Source organism: Tiliqua scincoides, chromosome 7, assembly GCF_035046505.1.
Source record: "Tiliqua scincoides isolate rTilSci1 chromosome 7, rTilSci1.hap2, whole genome shotgun sequence".
Lineage (NCBI taxonomy): Eukaryota > Metazoa > Chordata > Lepidosauria > Squamata > Scincidae > Tiliqua > Tiliqua scincoides.
In genome coordinates, this window is record NC_089827.1 from 72,193,267 (window position 1) to 72,202,274 (window position 9,008).

At 42.6% G+C, this 9,008-nt stretch overlaps 1 pseudogene; it reads right to left on the reverse strand.

Annotated features, from left to right (window-relative positions):
- Positions 1 to 8,003: 8,003 nt before the first annotated feature.
- On the reverse strand, positions 8,004 to 8,121 carry LOC136657985 (5S ribosomal RNA; annotated as a pseudogene).
- Between the last annotated feature and the right edge of the window lie 887 nt (positions 8,122 to 9,008).

A 9,008-nucleotide genomic window follows, 5' to 3' on the forward strand; every position in this document is an offset into this window, starting at 1 on the left:
GGGATGAATGATGTGACTGACTATAGATGGCATTTGACATTACTGTTAATAGTCACACTGTTCTCACTTTGACTACAAATCTCCAGTTAGGTTATGGAAAACATGTGCCTTTGGAAATCCATGTCTTCAGAACCTCTATCAAGGCCACTTTGCAATAAGTGGAAAATTATTGTTCATTCCTTTGGAATTTATCATAATAAAGCTGCTATTAATAAAGTTTGGCATTATGCATGTGGCTGTGACATGCCATTCCATGCAAAATTCATTTTCATAATGAATATTAAAGTCCAGCATTTGCTGCAACACTCAGGAAAAATGGCCCTGCACAACGATAGGGTTGTCATCAAGCAACTTGGCAGATGTGAACCAATTAAAACACCCCGTTACCCTGTGAGATACATCTACAAGCAGTTTACTGCTCTAAGTGAATTAATCCCAGTGGCTAAGCTGTAAATCCTGACATTCTGCGCTAAGCATTTTGCATTCCCAGGCAACACCATCTTGGCACATCGGAGCATGGATCCAATGTGGGCAGTGGCTTGAAAAGGATTGTGCAGTTACAAACTGAGAAGGCTGGAGGCCAGAGTTCCAGCATCGAGAACTACAGCAGTTAAGCAGCACTTCCAAACTGGCAGGAAGCATATGCCCTCCACTGATTCTGGTGTGCACCAGAAAGAAGAACAAGTTTAAACAACTCTGATGAAAGAAAAAATGTTGCCTACAATCTCTGAACGGTTGAATTGCCACTTTGCCCTTTTAATTGTCCTTTTGCAAAATCTGCATGTTACCTATGCATATATATTCTATTCAAACATTATGTATTGGTTTGATGGGTGGATGTGCCTCCTTAATGGGAAACTTCCATAGAGGAAATAGCAGACTCAACTGAAACGACAAAAACTCACATTCCCACCACATGGGAGGGGTTTGGGTCAGAACTGACCCACCCATGAGACAGGATGAAGCAACAACCTCAAAAGGTGACCAACAGGAAGCAACTGCAGGGGGTGCTCTGAATAAATAAATAAATAAATAATAATAATAACAGGTATTTATATACCGCCTTTCTTGGTCTTTATTCAAGACTTTATTCAAGGCGGTTTACGTAGGCAGGCTTATCTAAATCCCTTATTAAATAGGGATTTTTACAATTGAAAAAAGGTTCTTTCTTTCAAGAACCACTACATTCAGGTGTTTCATTCCGATCTGGCTTCACACTCTGGCCTCCATCCTCCCACGCTCAGAGCAGATGGATTAGCTCGGCTTCAGCTTGTCAGCTGCTTCAAGGTCGCAGGTGCCGGTGGCCTCGAACTGGCGACCTTGTGGATGTTATCTTCAGGCAGACGGAGGCTCTACCCTCTAGACCAGACCTCTGAACCCCATGACTGCCTGCTGCCAGCCCCAACCCACCACCTGCCTGGTTGGTCCCCCGCCTAGCTGTATTTGTAAGTGGATGCCTGCGGCCAGCTGGCAGAAAAGCACTCCCAAGCTCTCTGGGTTTGAGCTCAGAAAAACTAGGTCTGATGATGTCACCAACCTGGTTTTTCCATCCCACCCTTTTACTTGAACAGACAGATTAGCTGCACAGGAGGTTCTAACAGACAAAGGCTGCTTGCCAACATCTTGTTAGGTTGCTGAATCTGCACAGGAGCTTCTAGGGAGTTAGACGGGTCCAAAAATAAAGAAAAACAGGCCCAAAAAGTTTGGTTGGCCTCCTTCAATCTCGAAAGACTATGGTATAAGCCTACAGCATCTGGTATTCCCAGGCTGTCTCCCATTCAAGTATTAACCAGGCCTGACCCTGCTTAGCTTCCGAGTTCAAGCATGTGCATCAGCTCTAGGAGGCCTGTTTGCAGACCAGAGGCCAATGCAAATGGCAAACAATGCCCAATGTTAAGATTGAGACGTGATCACTTCAGATGTCAAGAAGATGGGACAAATGCCTACATCATTCTCTGAGGAAGAGAATCTGGTGGGTCATATAATTGAAAAAAAATTGTAGGGGTGTGATCCAGTCAACATTAAATACTTTCATGTCCCCTTGTTTTCAGATGGAAGATCTAAACATGTGCTGAATCGTTCCATTGAAATTAATAGGATTTACAAGGGTTTCCCCTAGCTGAGATCATGGTGAGTGCATACATGCAGTGCCTTGGAAAGAAAAATTCTCTTGGCACGTTTACAAAGAAGCAGGTCAAACTAATGGGATTGGGGTGGGACTATTTTGACAACATTAGATGTGCCCTCAGTGGATCCCAAGAGAAAAAGTACGTTGGTAGTTGCCTTTCAGAAGAATAATGCAATCTGATTAGTGTCTCTCTTTTGGATTAAGTCTGTCTGCATTCAAAATCAAAACAATGTAACCCTTCCTTGTGCTGATAAAGAAGAATGTTTTAGCAATATAATCCAGCAGTAATATTAGCATTTCTGAATGTAGGAAACAATGTTTTCCCTTCAACACTCCTGATGGACGCTGCTGTTGTCATTTATTAGATTAATGTGGAATCTAGAAGGGCAACAGTGCAGTCCAGAAGTCTTGATTAGCTGTCACTCCGACCTCAATGTTAATGATTACGAATGATTTAACAACAATTGCTGCTAACCCAAAATGAGTTCCTCTAGCAACTGGATGAAATTATATAGGAAATGACTGGCTGTGGTACACTAGATAACCATTTCCCAAGCCTGCTTTTGCAGATGTAAATTGCACAGAGAAGTAGCACAATTACCAGAACTAATGGCTTCTGGAACTTGTGATCTTGTTTACCTTTCGTGTTGTGCCCCTGGAACCGAGCGACCCAACAGCCATGAAAAGCAGCATTATGCTGACCAACGTCTGACAAAGACCATCAGCCAGGCTTGTCTATCAGGTCAGTCAGGTCTCATGACTAGGAAATGATCACCTTTTTCGTGTTCCAGTATCTGGCCGCTGTGTCGCTTCAGAGCAAGAATTGCAAACTGCACAGGCACTTTTAAAAGAGAATGGAAACTAAGGGATGGGATGGTTTGTTCAGCAAGCCTTTTTCATACATAGATTTCATGAAACCACATAGAAGTAGAAGGCTATGGGATATGATTTGGCTCTGACTGCGTCAGTGGGGGGGGGGGGGGAGAGAGGACAGGATTGGACCCAAAGTACCAGATAAATTGGAGGAGGAAAAAACGAATCAGTATGAAATGCTTCAAAACATCGATCTTACATAAGAACAACCTTCCAAAAAATATTTAAAGCTGTTCATTGTGCAGTTGGATCCTGTTTAATAGCAGAATAACCTGATTTAAAATCTGACTAACAGAGGGGGGAAATGAGCTAATTATTTAAGCAGCACTGCAAGCAGGCCTTGTTAAAACATGTCAGATGAAGCTGTAGTGAGGACTGCCTGAATCTGGGATCAAAATAGGTTTCAAGGGACACTTGCCAGTAGTGTACAAAAACAAATCTAACAGTGTGGTCCTATACGTGTCTACTCAAAAATCAGTCCCACTTTGTTCTATGGGGCTTACACTCAGGTAAGTTTATAGGATTGCAGGCAAAAGTTAAAGAAACTGAACTGAGTAAATAGAAAAGATCTGACCAGCTGTGAAATTTAAAACACAGTGAAGATTTTTGAGGGTTGGAAAGACAGGAAGCAACAGAGCAGAAATCTTTAAATCTCTTTGGGTGAATGATTTCTGAATAATGGCAAGGAGGACTCATCTCCCCATGACGTGGAAACAGGCCAGTTACTACCAACCCCAGTTGGTCTAGAGACAGGATCTTCTAAGTGGGATTTCCTTACCCGGACGCAGCTGCCAAGGCTTTTGCAGTTCCAGAGTGGCTGCTACTGACATCAGCTGGGAGGTAAGAATATCAATCCCTTCCTGCACCTTTGGCAGGGTTCAGGACCTCATGCCATCTATGTCAGCTATGCAGCTGTCCCAGGCTGGACATGAAAAAGGATATGTGCTGGATTTACGTTGCTGCACCAAGCAGGAAACTAATTTTGAAGGGTTAGCATTAGACTGCCCTACCAAAAAATTAAAAAAAAGTTTGTTCTGTGATTGAGATATTTGACCTATTCTTGGATATATTTGGGGTGCTGATTCCAAATATAGTATCCGTTTGGCCATATAAGCGCTAGTTTTGGAGAACAGTAGCAAGCAGTGAGATCTGTGCACTGCCAAGGGTTGCTGCTCTGTCCTACTACTTCAGGCACCAGAAGGCTGTGGTTTGCCTCAGGCACTTGTTGTTTTATCCATTCAGTCATGTCCTACTCTTGTCGACTTTATAGGCGAGTGCTCCCCATGCTACCCTGCCAAGCTACCCATGCACTTACTTTTACACAAGCTTTCTGCTTGTGACACATTTGAGTCTAGATTGTATTGGTTCCATCACTGAACGCCAGGCCATGCCACTGGGCTCTGCCCATTCACACAAAGTTGTGTTGCCGTTTTCATCTGTGAAAAGTCGGCATGTACGGGCTAGCTGTCAGGGAGATATGTGCTAGGAGGGAAGCTTGCTGAAGATTAGCTGGCTTGCTCAGTGGTTAGCTGGGCTAGATTCATGGGCAAGTAATTAAATTTCTGGGGCTGACAAGATAGCCTGATAAATGCTCAGTGATGTGCCAGTCCATTTCTTGCAGTACTTGATGCCAGATCCCCAATTTCCCAATAGTGTTTGTTTATCACAGACCTATTTCAATAAGATTCTAATTCAACCTGATAGAATAATTGCGCTCCCCCTCTTTTTACAGCAATTGTTCACAATTGTTCATGTCCAACCAACAATTGTCCAATTGTTCACAGGATTATATTACTTGTATGAAAAAGGGATGCCACTATTGTTGAGCTAATAAAAATGACTAAACTTTTTGAGGTTAGAGCTTCATTTGCCTGCTAGAGATGGAAAGATATAGTAATTCTCTGCAGGAGTTCCATGTCAATATTATACAATCTACATTTCAGAAATGATGCCTCCTAATTCAGGCCTAAGGGCACATCATGAACAGTTCATAGAGGAGCAGTTCTCACCCAGAAAACCGATCCTATGAGAAACAAAAATCATATGTGAAAAGTGAACCTCAGATAGCTATATGTTTATAACTAAAGAATGTTTAAGTTCTGTTTGTATTCAAAGTAAGGAAGCCCAGTGCAAAGTTCCATCTATAGAGTACATAATCCCAGTAAACTTCCATTTAATGCATGCAAATGAGTCCACTTTAACTAGAAGTGCTGAGTTTAGATTGGGACTTTTCAGTCTGGGATGGGAACGCACAACCTTTCAATAGTTTTGGTACCTAGTGGTCGATTTCCGTCCACGTTCATCCACTTTTCATGATGTGCCAAGGCATGCTCCTTTATAGTATTTTTTGGTGTTCATTTATATTAAATGTTTTCTGGGGGGGAAAAAGTTTAATGAAATTAATGTTCAAAATTGATATTTAAGAAACATTTATGAAATGCACAGATACTTTCCCAGCTACTTTTCAAAACTCTCCTCTTGGCAGAGTGTTCGGGGCAGAAAAAAAACAATTAGGTCAAGGGAAATCTAGCATATCTTTTCAATTTGACAGGAGAAATACTGATGACACAAAATGGGAAGTCACACACAGTTCTCTCAATAGCGGGAAGATAACACCAAGCTTGACAAGTACCTGAGGTGCACAAAGTGAGTGACATAAACATTCATTACCAGGAGTAAGTTCAAGTCAATGAGCTTAATTGGAATCTGCTTTGGGGGAAAAAAATTAAATAAATTGACGGACCTGCAATGACAACTAAAACAAACCGTGAGCAATACAATAAGCAAGTTGGCCAAAAACCGAGGTATAGCATAGTTAGTAGGCAGATCATAATAGGATGTTATTTGAGCCTTTTAGTGCAATGTTTCTCAAACTGTGGGTCGGGACCCATTAGGTGGGTTGCGAGCCAATTTCAGGTGGGTCCCCATTCATTTCAATATTTTGTTTTTAATATATTAGACTCGATGCCACTATGGCATGTGACTGCATTTGGGGAACTGTTACAGACCTGTACATTGAATAGGCTATTCTGTATATGCTTTTAACAGTAAATAGGACTTACTCCTGGGTAAGTGTGGGTAGGATTGCAGCCTAAGATTGTTAAAAATTTTCCTGCTTGATGATGTCACTTCCAGTTATGACATCACTCCTGGTGGGTCCTGACAGGTTCTCATTCTAAAAAAGTGGGTCCCAGTGCTAAAAGTGTGAGAACCACTGTATTAGTGCATCTTTATTTCTAGAAAGTTCAAGAACTTTCAGGAACTAGAAATCAAGTGGTCTTCACACAATGAGATGTGGTGCTTTATCATAACAAAAACACACTTACCTGGGAGTAGATTGTATTGAATAGGAGGTGAATTCTATACATGGGAAACAAGGTGATGAGATTTCATTCTGGCCTACAGCAATAGCAGCTGAGATGTCTGGAAATGCCTTAAATGTATATCCGATACTGAAAAGCAGTAGCAAGATTGACAGTTGCGACGCCTGAAATAATGAATATTGGCACTGCAAGGCAACTGGTACTTTATTACACATGAGCTGAAACGCCGTGGAAGTAAACCCCTGAGAGTCCGACTTATAAAAGTATACATAATACCGTACAAGGGGCTGTGTTCACAAGAGTCAAAACCCTGACATATCATAGCCAATCTAACATCAACAGAAAGGCAAAAGAGAAGAACAAAGGAAATTGTTTTAAATAGCTGCGACTGGTGCCAAAAATTTAAAATGGAAGACTTTATTATTCTCAACACTACTCTGTATCTTTCTACTTACTCGACAGCTCTGGCAAATGTCTCCATTTTTTGCCAACAATAACAGACACCTCTAATCAAATGTAACCTCTTCACAGTGACTTATTATATATGACTCCTTGAGACAAAATTTAGCAGACGTATCTATCTCCAATTACCTACATAGCCATATTTATATATAACTCACCATTATATTTCCATCTGTATTTTCCATTATACATTTATTTGTCCAAAGATTCTTTGTTTTTATATCTCAAATGGAAACAGAGAATTTTAGAGTCCAATGGTGAGGGCTCTCTTGTTGGCAGTACACATGTACCACTGGCTCTAAGTGTTGCCGGCTCTAAGACATGCACATTTGTGGCACCAGAGGAAGAGGGAGTGCAGGCAATTGAGTGTTGGGAGTGTAAAATTGAGTGTTGGGAGAGTTAGAACAGACAAGAGAAAATATTTCTTAACTCAGCGTGTGGTTGGTCTGTGGAACTCCTTGCCACAGGATGTGGTGATGGCGTCTAGCCTGGTTGGCAACCTTCAGTCTCGAAAGACTATGGTATAAGCCTACAGCACCTGGCCTGGACGCCTTTAAAAGGGGATTGGACAAGTTTCTGGAGGAAAAATCCATTACGGGGTACAAGCCATGATGTGTATGCGCAACCTCCTGATTTTAGAAATGGGCTATGTCAGAATGCCAGATGCAAGGGAGGGCACCAGGATGAGGTCTCTTGTTATCTGGTGTGCTCCCTGGGGCATTTGGTGGGCCGCTGTGAGATACAGGAAGCTGGACTAGATGGGCCTATGGCCTGATCCAGTGGGGCTGTTCTTATGTTCTTAACTACAATTCCCAGGAGGCCTTGCAGGTCTCTTGTTATCTGGTGTGCTCCCTGGGGCATTTGGTGGGCCGCTGTGAGATACAGGAAGCTGGACTAGATGGGCCTATGGCCTGATCCAGTGGGGCTGTTCTTATGTTCTTATGTTCACTGGTGAGCCCCACCAGTGCTGCTTACTCGTTGGGTGATGCAACCTTGCTTTACAGCACATTTTGACACTCACCCACAGCGCTGTAGGGCAGTATTGGACCAGGCTGCCCAGGGTTACCAAGCACTGTGCTCTCTCATTCCTGCAAGATCCCACCCAACTGATTAATCTTACTCCACATAACACCAGCTTGCCCCCATGTGAAGCTGATTGAAACAGTTCCTCTGAGTCGCATGGTTGGCAACCTTCAGTCTTGAGAGACTATGGTATAAGCCTACAGCACGCGGTATTCCCAGGCGGTCTCCCATCCAAGTACTAACCAGGCCTGACCCTGCTTAGCTTCCAAGTTCAGACGAGATTGGGCATGTGCAGGGCAGGAGGAAGCAGGGACAAAATCATCACTAGGGTTTGCCACTGTCAGATATATATCTCAGACTGCTGGTATACCTGTGTGAGAGCTCATTACATCCTGTGTACACCCATTACACCTGTGTGAGAGCTCATTGCATCCTTGACATTACAGACCATAAATTACAGACCATACAGGATAAACTACAATAGCATATGCACAGCCTAAATGCAGTGGCATTACCATTCACTTTATTTATTTTAATCTATAACAGTACAGGTCACCCAACTAATCAGTAACCACCAAGAGAGCCAGAGTGTTGCAGTGGTTTGGGAGGTGGACTTAGACCTGGAAGATCCAGGTTTGAATCCCCCTCAGCCATGAAGCTTCCTGGGTGACCTTGGGCCAGTCACTTTCTCTCAGCCTCACCTACCTCACAGGGTTGTTGTGAGAACAAAAGAAGGGGAGCAGCTGTATACACTGCCCTGAGCTCTTTGGCAGAAGGGCGATATAAAAATGTGAAAAATAAATAACGAAAAAACCAGTGACCAACTTGATGACACACACACAACTGAATAAGAGATCTTGTACTGGCTCTGATACACAGAAATAAGAGCTGACTCACACTAACACCTTATTGGTTCCCTGCAGAGTCACAATAGCACCTCATTGGCTTTCAGAACAATCAGATTCATTGGTCAGTTTTGGGTGAAGGAAATCCACTTTTTGTTACAGAAGGCGGTTGTGTTTTCTTTTTCTGGTTAATTGGTTATAACATTTTATAGAAAACAGATAATTCAACATGGTTTTATATGACATTCTGCATGAAATTACCTTTCCAATGACATATAACATGCTGGTATTATTCATAAATATTGGCCATTAGTGGTTCCCCCCCCCAGAGCGCCACCCACTGTGGTCCGCACC